The 20,426-nt window shown below is 49.5% G+C and overlaps 1 protein-coding gene across 3 annotated transcripts in view; it reads right to left on the bottom strand.

Moving 5' to 3' along the window:
* Positions 1-17,907, bottom strand: part of SPC24 (SPC24 component of NDC80 kinetochore complex) — a 61,286-nt gene extending 43,379 nt beyond the window's left edge. The window contains exon 1 of one of the 3 annotated variants that reach the window (XM_063931389.1): positions 17,642-17,907. The gene's annotated coding sequence lies outside the window, so the exon portion shown is untranslated. Of the gene's footprint in view, positions 1-16,700; positions 17,311-17,641 lie in introns of those variants that run through there. The other 2 variants (XM_063931385.1, XM_063931386.1) reach the window with 2 other exon arrangements.
* Between the last annotated feature and the right edge of the window lie 2,519 nt (positions 17,908-20,426).

Raw genomic sequence — 20,426 nt, 5'->3', positions numbered from 1 at the left:
TTTTATAGGATAAAGCCGCCAATTCTGAGACACGCCTGGCTGAAGCCAGGGCCAACAGCATTACCACTTTCCATGTGAGATATTTTAAGTCCACAGTGGTGAGTGGTTCAAACCAATGTGATTTTAGGAACCCCAAAACTACATTGAGATCCCAAGGTGCCACTGGAGGCACAAAAGGAGGCTGTATATGCAGTACCCCCTTGACAAACGTCTGAACTTCCGGAACTGAAGCCAGTTCTTTCTGGAAGAAAATCGACAGGGCCGAAATTTGAACCTTAATGGACCCTAATTTTAGGCCCATAGACAGTCCTGTTTGCAGGAAATGCAGGAAACGACCCAGTTGAAATTCCTCTGTAGGGGCCTTCCTGGCCTCGCACCACGCAACATATTTACGCCAAATACGGTGATAATGCTGTACGGTTACATCCTTCCTGGCTTTGATCAGGGTAGGGATGACTTCATCCGGAATGCCTTTTTCCTTCAGGATCCGGCGTTCAAACCGCCATGCCGTCAAACGCAGCCGCGGTAAGTCTTGGAACAGACATGGTCCCTGCTGGAGCAGGTCCCTTCTTAGAGGTAGAGGCCACGGGTCCTCTGTGAGCATCTCTTGAAGTTCCGGGTACCAAGTCCTTCTTGGCCAATCCGGAGCCACGAGTATAGTCCTTACTCCTCTCCTTCTTATGATTCTCAGTACCTTGGGTATGAGAGGCAGAGGAGGGAACACATACACTGACTGGTACACCCACGGTGTTACCAGAGCATCCACAGCTATTGCCTGAGGGTCCCTTGACCTGGCGCAATACCTGTCTAGTTTTTTGTTGAGGCGGGACGCCATCATGTCCACCTTTGGTTTTTCCCAACGGTTCACAATCATGTGGAAGACTTCTGGGTGAAGTCCCCACTCTCCCGGTTGGAGGTCGTGTCTGCTGAGGAAGTCTGCTTCCCAGTTGTACACTCCCGGAATGAACACTGCTGACAGTGCTATCACATGATTTTCCGCCCAGCGAAGAATCCTTGCAACTTCTGCCATTGCCCTCCTGCTTCTTGTGCCGCCCTGTCTGTTTACGTGGGCGACTGCCGTGATGTTGTCTGACTGGATCAGCACCGGCTGACCTTGAAGCAGAGGTCTTGCTAGGCTTAGAGTATTGTAGATGGCCCTTAGCTCCAGGATATTTATGTGAAGTGATGTCTCCAGGCTTGACCACAAGCCCTGGAAATTTCTTCCCTGTGTGACTGCTCCCCAGCCTCTCAGGCTGGCATCCGTGGTCACCAGGACCCAGTCCTGAATGCCGAATCTGCGGCCCTCTAGAAGATGAGCACTCTGCAACCACCACAGGAGAGACACCCTTGTCCTTGGTGACAAGATTATCCGCTGATGCATCTGAAGATGCGACCCGGACCATTTGTCTAGCAGATCCCACTGGAAGGTTCTTGCGTGGAATCTGCCGAATGGGATTGCTTCGTAAGAAGCCACCATCTTTCCCAGGACCCTTGTGCATTGATGCACTGAGACTTGGCCTGGTTTTAGGAGATTTCTGACTAGTTCGGATAACTCCCTGGCTTTCTCCTCCGGGAGAAACACCTTTTTCTGGACTGTGTCCAGGATCATCCCTAGGAATAGAAGTCGTGTCGTCGGGATCAGCTGCGATTTTGGAATATTGAGAATCCAACCGTGCTGGCGCAGCACTATCTGAGATAGTGCTACTCCGACTTCCAACTGTTCCCTGGATCTTGCCCTTATCAGGAGATCGTCCAAGTAAGGGATAATAAGAATTTACTTACCGATAATTCTATTTCTCGTAGTCCGTAGTGGATGCTGGGAACTCCGTAAGGACCATGGGGAATAGCGGCTCCGCAGGAGACAGGGCACATCTAAAGAAAGCTTTAGGATCACCTGGTGTGCACTGGCTCCTCCCCCTATGACCCTCCTCCAAGCCTCAGTTAGGATACTGTGCCCGGACGAGCGTACACAATAAGGAAGGATTTTGAATCCCGGGTAAGACTCATACCAGCCACACCAATCACACTGTACAACTTGTGATCTGAACCCAGTTAACAGCATGATAATAGAGAAGCCTCTATAAAAGATGGCTCACAACAACAATAACCCGAATCTTTTGGTAACAATAATTATGTACCAGTATTGCAGACAATCCGCACTTGGGATGGGCGCCCAGCATCCACTACGGACTACGAGAAATAGAATTATCGGTAAGTAAATTCTTATTTTCTCTGACGTCCTAGTGGATGCTGGGAACTCCGTAAGGACCATGGGGATTATACCAAAGCTCCCAAACGGGCGGGAGAGTGCGGATGACTCTGCAGCACCGAATGAGAGAACTCCAGGTCCTCCTCAGCCAGGGTATCAAATTTGTAGAATTTTACAAACGTATTTGCTCCTGACCAAGTAACTGCTCGGCAAAGTTGTAAAGCCGAGACCCCTCGGGCAGCTGCCCAAGATGAGCCCACCTTCCTTGTGGAGTGGGCATTTTAAGATTTTTGGCTGTGGCAGGCCTGCCACAGAATGTGCAAGCTGAATTGTACTACAAATCCAACGAGCAATCGTCTGCTTAGAAGCAGGAGCACCCAGTTTGTTGGGTGCATACAGGATAAACAGCGAGTCAGATTTTCTGACTCCAGCCGTCCTGGAAACATATATTTTCAGGGCCCTGACCACGTCAAGCAACTTGGAATCCTCCAAGTCCTTAGTAGCCGCAGGTACCACAATAGGTTGCTTCATGTGAAATGCAGAAACCACCTTAGGTAGAAATTGAGGACAAGTCCTCAATTCTGCCCTGTCAGAATGAAATATTAAATAAGGGCTTTTATATGATAAAGCCGCCAATTCTGACACACGCCTGGCTGAAGCCAGGGCTAACAGCATCGTCACCTTCCATGTGAGATATTTTAAGACCACAGTGGTGAGTGGTTCAAACCAATGTGACTTTAGGAAACTCAACACAACATTGAGATCCCAAGGTGCCACTGGAGGCACAAAAGGAGGCTGTATATGCAGTACCCCTTTTACAAATGTCTGAACTTCAGGCACTGAAGCCAGTTCCTTTTGGAAGAAAATCGACAGGGCCGAAATTTGAACCTTAATGGACCCTAATTTTAGGCCCATAGACAGTCCTGTTTGCAGGAAATGGAGGAAACGACCCAGTTGAAATTCCTCTGTAGGGGCCTTCTTGGCCTCCCACCACGCAACATATTTTCGCCAAATGCGGTGATAATGTTTTGCGGTTACGTCCTTCCTGGCCTTGACCAGGGTAGGGATGACTTCATCTGGAATGCCTTTTTCCTTCAGGATCCGGCGTTCAACCGCCAAGCCGTCAAACGCAGCCGCGGTAAGTCTTGGAACAGACAAGGCCCCTGCTGGAGCAGGTCCTTTCTTAGAGGTAGAGGCCACGGTTCGTCCGTGAGCATCTCTTGAAGTTCCGGATACCAAGTCCTTCATGGCCAATCCGGAACCACGAGTATAGTTCTTACTCCTCTCCTTCTTATGATTCTCAGTACTTTTGGTATGAGAGGCAGAGGAGGGAACACATACACTGACTGGTACACCCACGGTGTTACCAGAGCGTCCACCGCTATTGCCTGAGGGTCCCCTGACCTGGCGCAATATCTGTCTAGTTTTTTGTTTAGACGGGACGCCATTATGTCCACCTTTGGTTTTTCCCAACGGTTTACAATCAGGTGGAAGACTTCTGGGTGAAGTCCCCACTCTCCCGGGTGAAGGTCGTGTCTGCTGAGGAAGTCTGCTTCCCAGTTGTCCACTCCCGGAATGAACACTGCTGACAGTGCTATCACATGATTTTCCGCCCAGCGAAGAATCCTTGCAGCTTCTGCCATTGCCCCCCTGCTTCCCGTGCCGCCCTGTCTGTTTACGTGGGCGACTGACGTGATGTTGTCCGATTGGATCAATATCGCCTGACCCTGAAGCAGGGGTTTCGCTTGACTTAGGGCATTGTAAATGGCCCTTAGTTCCAGAATGTTTATATGAAGAGATGTCTCCAAGCTTGACCATAAGCCCTGGAAATTCCTTCCCTGTGTGACTGCTCCCCAGCCTCGCAGGCTGGCATCCCTGGCCACCAGGACCCAGTCCCGAATGCCGAATCTGCGGCCCTCTAGAAGATGAGCACTCTGCAACCACCACAGGAGGGATACCCTTGTCCCCGGTGACAGGGTTATCCGCTGAAGCATCTGAAGATGCGACCCGGACCATTTGTCCAGTAGGTTCCACTGGAAAGTCTTGCGTGGAATCTGCCGAATGGGATTGCTTCGTAGGAAGCCACCATTTTTACCCAGAACCCTTGTGCATTGATGCACTGAGACTTGGTTCGGTTTTAGGAGGTTCCTGTCGGATAACTCCCTGGCTTTCTCCTCCGGGAGAAACACCTTCTTTCTGGACTGTGTCCAGGATCATCCCTAGGAACAGAAGACAAGTCGTCGGAACCAGCTGCGATTTTGGAATATTGAGAATCCAATCGTGCTGCCGCAACACTACCTGATATAGTGCTACACCGATCTCCAACTGTTCCCTGGATCTTACCCTTATCAGGGAATCGTCCAAGTAACGGATAACTAAAATTCCCTTCCTTCGAAGGAATATCATCATTACGGTCATTACTTCAGTAAAGACCCGGGGTGCCGTGGACTATCCCTACGGCAGCGTCCGAACTGATAGTGACAGTTCTGTACCATAACCTGAAATACCCTTGGTGAGAAGGGTAAATTTTGACATGAAGGTAAGCATCCTTGATGTCCCGAGACATCATGTAGTCCCCTTCTTCCAGGTTTGCAATCACTGCTCTGAGTGACTCAATTTTGAATTTGAACCTCTGTATGCAAGTGTTCAAAGATTTTAGATTTTAAAATCGGTCTCACCGAGCCGTCTGGCTTCGGTACCACAATAGTGTGGAATAATACCCCGTTCCCTGTTGCAGGAGCGGTACCTTGATTATCACCTGCTGGGAATACAGCTTGTGAATGGTTTCCAAAACTGCCTCCCTGTCAGCGGGAGACGTCGGTAAAACAGACCTTTGGAAACGGCGAGGGGGATACGTCTCGAATTCCAATTTGTACCCCTGAAATATTACCTGAAGGATCCAGGGGTCTACTTGCGAGTGAGCCCACTGCGCACTGAAATTCATTGAGAACGGGACCCCACCGTGCCTGAACTTGTAAAGCCCTAGCGTCATACTGAGGGCTTGGCAGAGGCGGAAAAGAGTTTCTGTTCCTTGGAACTGGCTGATCTCTGCAGCCATTTTCCTCTCCCTCTGTCACGAGCAGAAAAGAGGAACCCTTTTGTCCGCTTGCCAACCAGGCCTGCGCCTGATAATACGGCGTCTTATTTTGAGAGGCGACCTGGGGTACATCCCCTCTTTTAAGGCAATACTTCCAAATGCCGTTTGGAATCCGCATCACCTGACCACTTTACTGGTATAATTGGACAACGCACTTATACTTGATGCCAGTCGGCAAATATTCCGCTGTGCATCATGCATATATAGAAATGCATCTTTTAATTGCTCTATAGGCAATAATATACTGTCCTTATCTAGGATATCATATTTCCAGTCAGGGAATCCGACCACGCCAACCCAGCACTGCACATCCAGGCTGAGGCGATTGCTGGTCGCAGTATAACACCAGTATGTGTGTAAATACATTTTAGGATACCCTCCTGCTTTCTATCAGCAGGATCCTTAAGGGCGGCCATCTCAAGAGAGGGTAGAGCCCATGTTCTTACAAGCGTGTGAGCGCCTTATCCCCCCTAGGGGGTGTTTCCCAACGCACCCTAACCTCTGGCGGGAAAAGGTATACTGCCAATAACTTTTTAGAAATTATCAATTGTTATCGGGGGGAAACCCACGCATTTTATTTCTCAGATTCAGGAAAACTACAGGAAGTTTTTCCTCACCAACATAATACCCCTTTTTTTTGGTGGTATTCATATTATCAGAAAAGTGTAAACTTTTTTCATTGCCTCAATCATGCAATGTGTGGCCCTATTTGGAAATCACGGTTGTCTCTTCACCGTCGACACAGGAGTCAGTATCCGTGTCGGCGTCTGTATCTGAGGTAACGGGCGCTTTAGAGCCCCTATATGAGACGTCTGGACATGCACAAGCTGAGTAGCCGGCTGTCTCATGTCAACCACTGTCTTTTATACAAAGCTGACACTGTCACGCAATTTCCACAGTACATCCACTCAGGTGTCGACCCCCCAGGGGGTGACAACACTATTACAGACACTCTACTCCGTCTCCTCATCATTTTTCTCCTCATACATGTCGACACAAACGTACCGACACACAGCACACACACAGGGAATGCTCTGATAGAGGACAGGACCCCACTAGCCCTTTGGGGAGACAGAGGGAGAGTTTGCCAGCACACACCAGAGCGCTATATATATACAGGGATAACCTTATATAAGTGTTTTTCCCTTTATAGCTGCTGTATTGTTTATACTGCGCCTAATTTGTGCCCCCCTCTCTTTTTTAACCCCTTTCTGTAGTGTAGTGACTGCAGGGGAGAGCCAGGGAGCTTCCCTCCAACTGAGCTGTGAGGGAAAATGGCGCCAGTGTGCTGAGGAGATAGGCTCCGCCCCTTTCTCGGCGTCCTTATCATCCGTTTTCTTGTATGTTTTGGCAGGGGTTAAATGCATCCATATAGCCCAGGAGTTATATGTGATGCATTTATTTTAGCCATAAAAGGTTTTCTAACGATTTATTGCGTCTCAGGGCGCTGCCCCCCCAGCGCCCTGCACCCTCAGTGACCGGAGTGTGAAGTGTGCTGAGAGCAATGGCGCACAGCTGCGGTGCTGTGCGCCTACCTTTATCTGAAGACAGGAAAGTCTTCTGCCGCCGATTTTTCTGGACCTCTTCGCTCTTCTGGCTCTGTAAGGGGGCCGGCGGCGCGGCTCCGGTGACCCATCCAGGCTGAACCTGTGATCGTCCCTCTGGAGCTAATGTCCAGTAGCCTAAGAAGCCCAATCCACTCTGCACGCAGGTGAGTTCGCTTCTTCTCCCCTTAGTCCCTCGATGCAGTGAGCCTGTTGCCAGCAGGTCTCACTGAAAATAATAAACCTAAACTAAAACTTTCACAAAGAGCTCAGGAGAGCCCCTAGTGTGCACCCTTCTCGTCGGGCACAGAAAATCTAACTGAGGCTTGGAGGAGGGTCATAGGGGGAGGAGCCAGTGCACACCAGGTGATCCTAAAGCTTTCTTTAGATGTGCCCTGTCTCCTGCGGAGCCGCTACTACCCATGGTCCTTACGGAGTTCCCAGCATCCACTAGGACGTCAGAGAAAACTAAAACTCCCTTCCTTCGAAGGAGTATCATCATTTCGGCCATTACCTTGGTAAAGACCTGGGGTGCCGTGGACAATCCAAACGGCAGCATCTGAAACTGATAGTGACAGTTCTGTACCACAAACCTGAGGTACCCTTGGTGAGAAGGGTAAATTGGGACATGTAGGTAAGCATCTTTGATGTCCAGAGACACCATATAGTACCCTTCTTCCAGGTTTGCAATCACTGCTCTGAGTGACTCCATCTTGAATTTGAACCTTTGTATGTAAGTGTTCAAGGATTTTAGGTTTAAAATTGGTCTCACCGAGCCGTCCGGCTTCGGTACCACAAATAGTGTGGAATAGTACCCCTTTCCCTGTTGTAGGAGGGGTACCTTGATTATCACCTGCTGGGAATATAGCTTGTGAATGGCTTCCAATACTGCCTCCCTGTCTGAGGGAGACGTCGGTAAAGCAGACTTTAGAAAACGGCGAGGGGGAGACGTCTCGAATTCCAATTTGTACCCCTGAGATACCACCTGAAGGATCCAGGGGTCCACTTGCGAGTGGGCCCACTGCGCACTGAACTTCTTGAGACGGGCCCCCACCGTGCCTGAGTCCGCTTGTAAAGCCCCAGCGTCATGCTGAGGACTTTGCGGAGGCGGGAGAGGGCTTTTGTTCCTGGGAACTGGCTGTTTGTTGCAGCCTTTTTCCTCTCCCTCTGCCACGGGGCAGAAATGAGGCGCCTTTTGCCCGCTTGCCCTTATGGGGCCGAAAGGACTGCGCCTGATAATACGGCGTCTTCTTAGGTTGAGAAGCTACCTGGGGTAAAAATGTGGATTTTCCAGCAGTTGCCGTGGCTACCAGGTCTGATAGACCTACCCCAAATAACTCCTCCCCCTTATAAGGCAATACTTCCATGTGCCTTTTAGAATCCGCATCACCTGACCACTGCCGCGTCCATAAACCTCTTATTGCTCAGGGAATCCGACCACGCCAGGCCCGCACTGCACATCCAGGCTGAGGCGATTGCTGGTCGCAGTATAACACCCGTGTGAGTGTATATACATTTTAGGATATTCTCCAGCTTTCTATCGGCAGGTTCCTTTAGGGCAGCCGTATCAGGAGAGGGTAGTGCTACCTGTTTAGACAAGCGTGTGAGCGCTTTATCCACCCTAGGGGGTGTTTCCCAACGTGCCCTATCCTCTGGCGGGAAAGGGTACGATGCCAATAACCTTTTAGGAATTATCAGTTTTTTATCGGGGGAAACCCACGCCTCATCACACACTTCATTTAATTCCTCGGATACAGGAAAAACTACAGGCAGCTTTTTCTCACCAAACATAATACCCTTTTTAGTGGTACTTGTATTATCAGAGATATGCAATACATTTTTCATTGCTTCAATCATGTAACGTGTGGCCCTAGTGGAAGTCACGTTTGTCTCCTCATCATCGACACTGGAGTCAGTATCCGTGTCTGTGTCTGCCATTTGAGGTAACGGGCGTTTTAAAGCCCCTGATGGCGTTTGAGACCCCTGGACAGGCACAAGCTGAGTAGCCGGCTGTCTCATGTCGTCAACTGTCTGTCGTAAAGAGCTGACACTGTCACGCAATTCCTTCCATAAGCTCATCCACTCAGGTGTCGACTCCCTAGGGGGTGACAACTCTATAATAGGCAATTGCTCCGCCTCCATCTCATTTTCCTCCTCAAACATGTCGACACAATCGTACCGACACACCGCACACACACAGGGAATGCTCTGATAGAGGACAGGACCCCACTAGCCCTTTGGGGAGACAGAGGGAGAGTATGCCAGCACACACCAGAGCGCTATAGATAGACAGGAATACCACTATAAAATGTGCTTTTCCCTTTATAGCTGCTGTTAGTATTAAAACTGCGCCAAATTAGTGCCCCCCTCTCTTTTTTACCCTTTTCTGTAGTGCAGGACTGCAGGGGAGAGTCAGGGAGACGTCCTTCCAGCGGAGCTGTGATGGAAAATGGCGCCCGTGTGCTGAGGAGATAGGCTCTGCCCCCTTCTCGGCGGCCTTTTCTCTCGCTTTTTGGTGAGTTCTGGCAGGGGTTAAAATACATCCATATAGCCCTGGGGGTTATATGTGGTGCATTTATGCCAGCCAAGGTGTTTACATTGCTGCTCAGGGCGCCCCCCCCTAGCGCCCTGCACCCTCAGTGACCGAAGTGTGCCTGAGTAACAATGGCGCACAGCTGCAGTGCTGTGCGCTACCTTGTTGAAGACTGATGTCTTCTGCCGCCGATTTTTCCGGACCTCTTCTTGCTTCTGGCTCTGTAAGGGGGCCGGCGGCGCGGCTCTGGGACCGAGCTCCGAGGCTGGGCCTGTGTTCGGTCCCTCTGGAGCTAATGGTGTCCAGTAGCCTAAGAAGCCCAAGCTGGCTGCAAGCAGGCAGGTTCGCTTCTTCTCCCCTTAGTCCCTCGATGCAGTGAGCCTGTTGCCAGCAGGTCTCACTGAAAATAAAAAACCTAAAACTAAACTTTCACTAAGAAGCTCAGGAGAGCCCCTAGTGTGCACCCTTCTCGGCCGGGCACAAAAATCTAACTGAGGCTTGGAGGAGGGTCATAGGGGGAGGAGCCAGTGCACACCAGGTAGTCCTAAAGCTTTACTTTTGTGCCCAGTCTCCTGCGGAGTTCCTTACGGAGTTCCCAGCATCCACTAGGACGTCAGAGAAACTGTAAATAAATAAATAAATTGGGCATCGTCACAGTGCCCACATATCACTACGGGGACTGCTGCTGTGATTGTTAAGAGGGGTTCCGAAGAAGAGATCTCTTTTATCACTCTGCTGCAGTAACACCTTCTTAAAGCACCCTGATATCCTAAATTGTACCATTCTTCCAGAAACAGATATTTTAGGAGGACGGATCCTAAATTCTTACTACCATTACTGAATGGTCCGGCTCACTAGTGGCCCTACCGTACAAAATGGCTGCAGCCACGGAGCACCAGACAAAGCCGAATAGAACTACATCAGTTACAAATCAGTATCATTTATTAATGCATAACACACATTTGTAACAGCCATCATGAGACGGGGGCATGATCAAGTGTCACAGGACTGCACATGGGCATACCTCCCAACATGACCCTCTCCAGGAGGGACAAAATGTTCTGCTCCTGGACTTTCCTCTAAATTTATGATTGCCGGCACCTGTTTTGATTAGGTTAATAGATAAGAAAGGTGTTTCACCACAGGTGATGGCAATCATAAATTAAGAGGAAAGTCCAGAAGCAGAGCGTTCTGTCACTCCTGGAGAGGGTCATGTTGGAAGGTATGCATGGGGGAAATGTACGATCAGGGCTGCATGTGCCTTTATGCGACAGGACCTACTTAGCCCTTTTGGCACGGCGAAGCAGGTTCCTGTAACTGGCGAAAGTGTGTATGGCTACTTTTCTGAAGAGAGAGAGTGATAAAGTACTTGTTTCCCTCTTGGGCTGCTCTGATCGGCACTTGCATAGATAGTAAGCATGCGTAGGTCAGAAATCCCCCAGCGGTACCCGTGGTCGTATTGAACAAGGAAAACAAAAACTTTTTTTTTTTTTTGCATGTGCAAAAATAAGAATTTACTTACCGATAATTCTATTTCTCGGAGTCCGTAGTGGATGCTGGGGTTCCTGAAAGGACCATGGGGAATAGCGGCTCCGCAGGAGACAGGGCACAAAAAGTAAAGCTTTAGGATCAGGTGGTGTGCACTGGCTCCTCCCCCTATGACCCTCCTCCAAGCCTCAGTTAGGATACTGTGCCCGGACGAGCGTACACAATAAGGAAGGATTTTGAATCCCGGGTAAGACTCATACCAGCCACACCAATCACACTGTACAACCTGTGATCTGAACCCAGTTAACAGTATGATAACAGCGGAGCCTCTGAAAAGATGGCTCACAACAATAATAACCCGATTTTTGTAACTATGTACAAGTATTGCAGATAATCCGCACTTGGGATGGGCGCCCAGCATCCACTACGGACTCCGAGAAATAGAATTATCGGTAAGTAAATTCTTATTTTCTCTATCGTCCTAGTGGATGCTGGGGTTCCTGAAAGGACCATGGGGATAATACCAAAGCTCCCAAACGGGCGGGAGAGTGCGGATGACTCTGCAGCACCGAATGAGAGAACTCCAGGTCCTCCTTAGCCAGGGTATCAAATTTGTAGGATTTTACCAACGTGTTTGCCCCTGACTAAATAGCCGCTCGGCAAAGTTGTAAAGCCGAGACCCCTCGGGCAGCCGCCCAAGATAAGCCCACCTTCCTTGTGGAATGGGCATTTACATATTTTGGCTGTGGCAGGCCTGCCACAGAATGTGCAAGCTGAATTGTATTACACATCCAACTAGCAATAGTCTGCTTAGAAGCAAGAGCACCCAGTTTGTTGGGTGCATACAGGATAACAGCAAGTCAGTTTTCCTGACTCCAGCCGTCCTGGAACCTATATTTACAGGGCCCTGACAACATCTAGCAACCTGGAGTCCTCCAAGTCCCTAGTAGGCGCAAGGCACCAAAATAAGCTGGTTCAGGTGAAACACTGACACCACCTTAGGGAGTGAACTGGGGACGAGTCCGCAGCTCTGCCCTGTCCAAATGGACAACCAGATATGGGCTTTTTTGAGAAAAAAACCACCAATTTGACACTCGCCTGGTCCAGGCCAGGGCCAAGAGCATGGTCACTTTTCATGTGAGATGCTTCAAATCCACAGATTTGACTGGTTTTAAACCAATGTGATTTGAGGAATCCCAGAACTACGTTGAGATCCCACAGTGCCACTGGAGGCACAAAAAGGGGGTTGTATATGCAATACTCCCTTGACAAACTTCTGGACTTCAGGAACTGAAGCCACTTCTTTCTGGAAGAAAATCGACAGGGCCGAAATTTGAACCTTAATGGACCCCAATTTGAGGCCCATAGACACTCCTGTTTGCAGGAAATGCAGGAATCGACCGAGTTGAAATTTCTTCGTGGGGCCTTTCTGGCCTCACACCACGCAACATATTTTTGCCACATGTGGTGATAATGTTGTGCGGTCACCTCCTTTCTGGCTTTGACCAGGGTAGGAATGACCTCTTCCGGAATGCCTTTTTCCCTTAGGATCCGGCGTTCCACCGCCATGCCGTCAAACGCAGCTGCGGTAAGTCTTGGAACAGACATGGTACTTGCTGAAACAAGTCCCTTCTTAGCGGCAGAGGCCATAAGTCCTCTGTGAGCATCTCTTGAAGTTCCGGGTACCAAGTCCTTCTTGGCCAATCCGGAGCCATGAGTATAGTTCTTACTCCTCTACGTCTTATAAGTCTCAGTACCTTAGGTATGAGAAGCAGAGGATGGAACACATACACCGACTGGTACATCCATGGTGTTACCAGAACGTCCACAGCTATTGCCAGAGGGTCTCTTAACCTGGCGCAATACCTGACCCGTTTTTTGTTCAGACGGGACGCCATCATGTCCACCTTTGGTATTTCCCAACGGTTTACAATCATGTGGAAAACTTCCCGATGAAGTTTCCACTCTGCCGGGTGGAGGTCGTGCCTGCTGAGGAAGTCTGCTTCCCAGTTTCCATTCCCGGAATGAAACACTGCTGACAGTGCTATCACATGATTTTCCGCCCAGCGAAAAGTCCTTGCAGTTTTTGCCATTGCCCTCCTGCTTCTTGTGCCGCCCTGTCTATTTACGTGGGCGACTGCCGTGATGTTTTTCCCACTGGATCAATACCGGCTGACCTTGAAGCAGAGGTCTTGCTAAGCTTAGAGTATTATAAATTTACCCTTAGCTCCAGTATATTTATGTGGAGAAAAGTCTCCAGACTTGATCACACTCCCTGGAAGTTTTTTCCTTGTGTGACTGCTCCCCAGCCTCTCGGGCTGGCCTCCGTGGTCACCAGCATCCAATCCTGAATGCCGAATCTGCGGCCCTCTAGAAGATGAGCACTCTGTAACCACCACAGGAGAGACACCCTTGTCCTTGGATATAGGGTTATCCGCTGATGCATCTGAAGATGCGATCCGGACCATTTGTCCAGCAGATCCCACTGAAAAATTCTTGCGTGAAATCTGCCGAATGGAATTGCTTCGTAGGAAGTCACCATCTTTACCAGGACCCTTGTGCAATGATGCACTGATTTTAGGAGGTTCCTGACTAGCTCGGATAACTCCCTGGCTTTCTCTTCCGGGAGAAACACCTTTTTCTGGACTGTGTCCAGAATCATCCCTAGGCACAGCAGACTTGTCGTCGGGATCAGCTGCGATTTTGGAATATTTAGAATCCACCCGTGCTGTTGTAGCAGTATCCGAGATAGTGCTACTCCGACCTCCAACTGTTCCCTGGACTTTGCCCTTATCAGGAGATCGTCCAAGTAAGGGATAATTAAGACGCCTTTTCTTCGAAGAAGAATCATCATTTCGGCCATTACCTTGGTAAAGACCCGGGGTGCCGTGGACAATCCAAACGGCAGCGTCTGAAACTGATAGTGACAGTTCTGTACCACGAACCTGAGGTACCCTTAGTGAGAAGGGCAAATTTTGGACATGGAGGTAAGCATCCCTGATGTCTCGGGACACTATATAGTCCCCTTCTTCCTGGTTCGTTATCACTGCTCTGAGTGACTCCATCTTGATTTGAACCTTTGTAAGTGTTCAAATTTTTTTAGATTTAGAATAGGTCTCACCTAGCCTTCTGGCTTCAGTACCACAATATAATGTGGAATAATACCCCTTTTCTTGTTGTAGGAGGGGTAATTTGATTATCACCTGCTGGGAATACAGCTTGTGAATTGTTTCCCATACTGCCTCCTTGTCGGAGGGAGACCTTGGTAACCCAGACTTCAGGAGCCTGCGAAGGGGAAACGTCTCGACATTCCAATCTGTACCCCTGGGATACTACATGTAGGATCCAGGGGTCCTGTACGGTCCCAGCGTCATGCTGAGAGCTTGGCAGAAGCGGTGGAACGCTTCTGTTCCTGGGAATGGGCTGCCTGCTGCAGTCTTCTTCCCTTTCCTCTATCCCTGGGCAGATATGACTCTTATAGGGACGAAAGGACTGAGGCTGAAAAGACGGTGTCTTTTTCTGCAGAGATGTGACTTAGGGTAAAAAACGGTGGATTTTCCAGCAGTTGCCGTGGCCACCAGGTCCGATGGACCGACCCCAAATAACTCCTCTTCCTTTATACGGCAATACACCTTTGTGCCGTTTGGAATCTGCATCACCTGACCACTGTCGTGTCCATAAACATCTTCTGGCAGATATGGACATCGCACTTACTCTTGATGCCAGAGTGCAAATATCCCTCTGTGCATCTCGCATATATAGAAAATGCATCCTTTAAATGCTCTATAGTCAATAAAATACTGTCCCTGTCAAGGGTATCAATATTTTTAGTCAGGGAATCCGACCAAGCCACCCCAGCTCTGCACATCCAGGCTGAGGCGATCGCTGGTCGCAGTATAACACCAGTATGTGTGTATATACTTTTTATGATATTTTCCAGCCTCCTGTCAGCTGGCTCCTTGAGGGCGGCCCTATCTATAGACGGTACCGCCACTTGTTTTGATAAGCGTGTGAGCGCCTTATCCACCCTAAGGGGTGTTTCCCAACGCGCCCTAACTTCTGGCGGGAAAAGGTATACCGCCCATAATTTTCTATCGGGGGGAACCCACGCCTCATCACACACTTCATTTAATTTATCTGATTCAGGAAAAACTACGGTAGTTTTTTCACATCCCACATAATACCCTCTTTTGTGGTACTTGTAGTATCAGAAATATGTAACACCTCCTTCATTGCCCTTAACGTGTGGCCCTAATAAGGAATACGTTTGTTTATTCACCGTCGACACTGGATTCAGTGTCCGTGTCTGTGTCTTTGTCGACCGACTAAAGTAAACGGGCGTTTTAAAACCCCTGACGGTGTTTCTGAGACGTCTGGACCGGTACTAATTGTTTGTCGGCCGTCTCATGTCGTCAACCGACCTTGCAGCGTGTTGACATTATCACGTAATTCCCTAAATAAGCCATCCATTCCGGTGTCGACTCCCTAGAGAGTGACATCACCATTACAGGCAATTGCTCCGCCTCCTCACCAACATCGTCCTCATACATGTCGACACACACGTACCGACACACAGCACACACACAGGGAATGCTCTGATAGAGGACAGGACCCACTAGCCCTTTGGAGAGACAGAGGGAGAGTTTGCCAGCACACACCAAAAACGCTATAATTATATAGGGACAACCTTATATAAGTGTTTTCCCTTATAGCATCTTTTATATATTTCTAACGCCAAATTAGTGCCCCCCCTCTCTGTTTTAACCCTGTTTCTGTAGTGCAGTGCAGGGGAGAGCCTGGGAGCCTTCCCTCCAGCCTTTCTGTGAGGGAAAATGGCGCTGTGTGCTGAGGAGATAGGCCCCGCCCCTTTTTCGGCGGGCTCGTCTCCCGCTCTTTAATGGATTCTGGCAGGGGTTAAATATCTCCATATAGCCCCCGGAGGCTATATGTGAGGTATTTTTAGCCAAAAAAGGTTTTCATTTGCCTCCCAGGGCGCCCCCCTCCCAGCGCCCTGCACCCTCAGTGACTGCCGTGTGAAGTGTGCTGAGAGGAAATGGCGCACAGCTGCAGTGCTGTGCGCTACCTTAAGAAGACTGAGGAGTCTTCTGCCGCCGATTCTGGACCTCTTCTCGTTTCAGCATCTGCAAGGGGGCCGGCGGCGAGGCTCCGGTGACCATCCAGGCTGTACCTGTGATCGTCCCTCTGGAGCTAATGTCCAGTAGCCAAAGAAGCCAATCCATCCTGCACGCAGGTGAGTTCACTTCTTCTCCCCTAAGTCCCTCGTTGCAGTGATCCTGTTGCCAGCAGGACTCACTGTAAAATAAAAAACCTAAGCTAAACTTTTCTAAGCAGCTCTTTAGGAGAGCCACCTAGATTGCACCCTTCTCGGCCGGGCACAAAAATCTAACTGAGGCTTGGAGGAGGGTCATAGGGGGAGGAGCCAGTGCACACCACCTGATCCTAAAGCTTTACTTTTTGTGCCCTGTCTCCTGCGGAGCCGCTATTCCCCATGGTCCTTTCAGGAACCCCAGCATCCACTAGGACGATAGAGAAATTGTTGTCATTGCCAACAGCCAGGGACAGTGCTGTGCGCCGGGCAATGTCAGCTGTTGACATCGATAGCTGCAGGTGTCGGAACGATCAGTGCCACTGATCATTCATAATGCCTGGTACGTTGACGTGCTACAGTATCTTGCAGATAGCAGCACCACTAAAGACACGCATCGCAGCCGTAATACATGAGGACACGGTTTCTGCAGCATATAACGTGCAGATACCACTATACCCCGAAACAACCCTTCATATATCTACACCACCTTACTTACTGACCTGTTCACTTTCCTTAAAACACAGTGCACACCAAGGTAAGTGCTGTCTGGACAATGGGGAGGGCGGTGTCCTCCTGCATTTGACGGTGCTCCAAATGGGGACTGATGCACATAAATCAGTACTGTTGGGAGGTACCGAGATGGACAATGGGTGGGAATAAGCATATGGGGACTTTAATGTTTATAACCCGGTAGTCCTTCTGTGAATGCGGGACCGTCAGGCGGCGCACACATGAGCCTCAATGGATACTGAGTGGGATCCTATAAGTCTGCAATAAGAAGCCAATGGGCTTCTATTAGGATAATGTTGCCTACCAGGAACAGACTCAGCGCAGTTTCGAGTTCTGATACATATGGGGAAAGCAGTCATACCTCCAAAAATGCCATTTTTAGAGGTTTGCCAGCCTTTTTGAGGATAGTGCACCCCCCAATGTGCCTTTGTGTTCAATACAATTCCCGAAGGTAACCAGCTGCACACTTTAAACTGCCTACATAACTATGCGCTGCCCACCAATAGCCAACACACAGATATATATTTGCCAGTGACATAGGGGTCTAATCATCAAGCAGTGAAAAGAGTGGAGAAGTTGCCCATGGCAACCAATCAGCTGCTCCGTACAATTGTATAGTATGCAAATTATAAATGTTACATCAATGCTGATTGGTTGCCATGGGCAACTCCTCCACCTGCTCACTTCGCCACACTTTTCACTACTTCATGAATAGACCCCATAAACACACATATCTACAAACGCTTTACACAACTGACAGTGCCCTAGATGGCCTGTAGCCATAGTAACCGCTTTGCCGCAGACCAATCACAAAGCGACAGCGTCCCTCGTGAGGAATTTGAATTCTCCCGCCGAGAGCTCGAGCTGCACAGACTGTTATCTTAAAGAAAAAAACAACCGCCGCGTGAGGGTGGCTCCTCCCAGCTGTTACCTTCTTATTCCCCTCGCGATCCGTCCGGTAACGGTGGGGGAGGGGCGTAACGTCACGGATAGGGAGAGCGGTATGTAGTCAGATGAGGTAAACCCGTCTCACAGTCCGACCCAGCAGCAGTAGCAACCCCGCCTTCTCCTGAGAGCCGGAGGAGGAGGAGCAGGGACCGACCGACCTCCTCCCGTCCGTAGCAGGGCGGGCTGTAGGCCGGACGGGCCACTACGTCAGTATTGAGTTCTCTCGGATTCTTTGGAGTCCTGACGTGTAACGTTGCAGCCTTTCTCCTCTGTTTAAAAATGTGTAAGCGATATATATACAGTATATCAACGGAGCTGTGAGAATCCACCGGTATAATATATTCACTCGCTATCTACATGGTGTTATGCATCGTAAAGGGGGGCGCACACTAGGCGATATCGTCCAATGTGTACACACTGGCAGATCTGTATGGACATTCTCATTCATTAATGAACGAGAACTCGCTCATCGTGCAGTGTGTATGCTCCAACGATTAACGATGTGCGGCCCTGCGCTCGATAATCGTGGTGCCCCGTCGCTGGTGCATGCAGGCCAATATGGACGAGATTGTCCATATTAGCATGCATTGCTATGGTGATGGGGGAGTGAAGAAACTTAACCCCCCCCCTTCTGGGTCGCTCGCTGGGGGGGGGGGGGCTGTGTCTGTAGGGCCCTTGAGGGTGATCTTGGTGAACAATACAAGTTCTCGCACGTCGTTCAGCGTTCACTAATATCATACCCTCCAACGCTGCCCAGCTGAAAACCGGTACAAAATCGGAAAAGGGGCTTGCTTACGGGTAAAGTGGCGTGGCTAAGCGGCGCTCCCATAGGCTTCCATTGTAATGGGAGATGCATATTCGGGAATGCCGGCAGTGACGTCACTGAATGTTATCAACGATAATGTTCAGTATGTACGCATTATATCGCTGAACGCTATATCGATCAACGATATCGTTCACTTCCAGCATTAAAACATCGGGTTGTGTGTACCGGCCTTAAAGCGGGGTAAATACTGTCCGATGTGCACCCGATATATCGTACGAGCCGCTGCCTCATACGATATATCGGTCACGTCAATGTGTAAGGGAAATATTGTATATGATGCGTGCTCCCGCTGGTCATATACAACGTTAGCTATCTTTCTCTTACGTTCTAGAAGACACTGGGGTTCCATTTAGTACCATGGGGGTATAGAAGGGTCCACTAGGAGCCATGGGCACTTTAAGAATTTGATAGTGTGGGCTGGCTTCTCCCTCTATGCCCCTCCTACCAGACTCGGTTTAGAAAATGTGCCCGGAGGAGCTGGTCATGTTTATGGAAGCTCCTGAAGAGTTTTCTGCATTTATTTTATATGTTTGTTATTTTCAGGCAGGGCTGGATAGCACCAGCCTGCCTGCTTCGTGGGACTTGGGGGGTGTGGACGGCCCAACCCAATCTCTTGAAGGGTAAATTGTCCCATTCCCCGCTGACAGGACACTGAGCTCCTGAGGGAACTATTCGCAAGCCCCACCATGGCGAGCATATGTTCCTGCAGCACGCCGCCACCCCTAACAGAGCCAGAAGAATGAAGAGTGCTGAGTACTAAGATGACGTCCCGGTTAGCGGGGCGTCGGCCATTATGGCAGCATGAGGGTACGGAGACGCACGGCTTCTAACCGGGGCGGAATGCGTCTCCAGACACAGTACACAGCTGCAACTCAGTACACAGTACCCACACTGGCAAAAACAGCCTTAAATCGGGTTTCTCTCAATTTTAAGCACCAGATTACCTCAGTCAGTATAAAAAAGCGTGAAGACCGCGCGCCATTGAGGCGGTGGGGCCCTCACTATGAGAAGATCCAGCAGCTCACCAGCGCCATTTTCCCTCTGCAGTGGACACAGAAGCTGACTGACAGGGACGCGTAGCTCCTCCAGAGTGACTCCAGTTTACCTCAGCGGTACCAGCGGGTCATAGCAGGGGGGGAGCGATTATTAGTGTACTAAGTCCCCTATCAGGGTACTTAGTCTGCGACCCGGCTAAGCTTGGCATTAGCGATAAGGGCGCGGTGGGGGCTGGCTCCAAACTCTGTGTCTCCCTGATGGGCTCTTTGTGGGTAAATTGTGCTTAACCTTTTTCCTGTGTGTGTGTGTGCTGTCACATTTACATTATGTCAGGCAAAGAGTGTGTTTCTTGTACAGCGGAGTGTTCCTCTTCACTAGGGGGCTTACTACTGGATACTCAGGGCAGTGCACCTTCCCAGAATAGCGGGGCTGAACCGGAGTGGGTTAATTCCATTAAAGGAATGATCTCCAATATTTCTATGAAATTGTCCAGCAATAAGAAATAAGAGACGCAATACTTAAGACAGACTGTGGATGAGTGTATGAATAGAGACTCAGTCCCCAAACCAGCATCTCAATCCCCTCCCATTTGTCCACAAAAACGATCTCTGGCCCATATCATGCAGTCTGACTCGGACACTGACAGGTCAGACTTGGAGGAGGGTGAGGTGGATTTGGAGGGGGGTGGATGCTACTCTGTCACAGGGAATAGAGGCTCTTATAGAGGCTATCAGAGATGTTCTGCAAATTCCTGATTAGGTGTCAGAGGAATCTTATTTTAATGTAAAAAATAAGTCCTCAGTCACTTTTTCTGCGTCAAAGGAATTGAATACCCTGTTTGAAGAACTGTGGGTTACTCCTGATAAGAAATTTCAAATCCCTAAAAGGTTGCTCTCATCTTTTCCTTTTCCTCTGGAGGATAGAAAAAAATGGGAAAATACACCGA

This window comes from Pseudophryne corroboree, chromosome 6 (genome assembly GCF_028390025.1).
Source record: "Pseudophryne corroboree isolate aPseCor3 chromosome 6, aPseCor3.hap2, whole genome shotgun sequence".
NCBI lineage: Eukaryota > Metazoa > Chordata > Amphibia > Anura > Myobatrachidae > Pseudophryne > Pseudophryne corroboree.
Note: the sequence above shows the minus strand (reverse complement) of the source record. Positions and strands in the feature narration are given on the sequence as shown.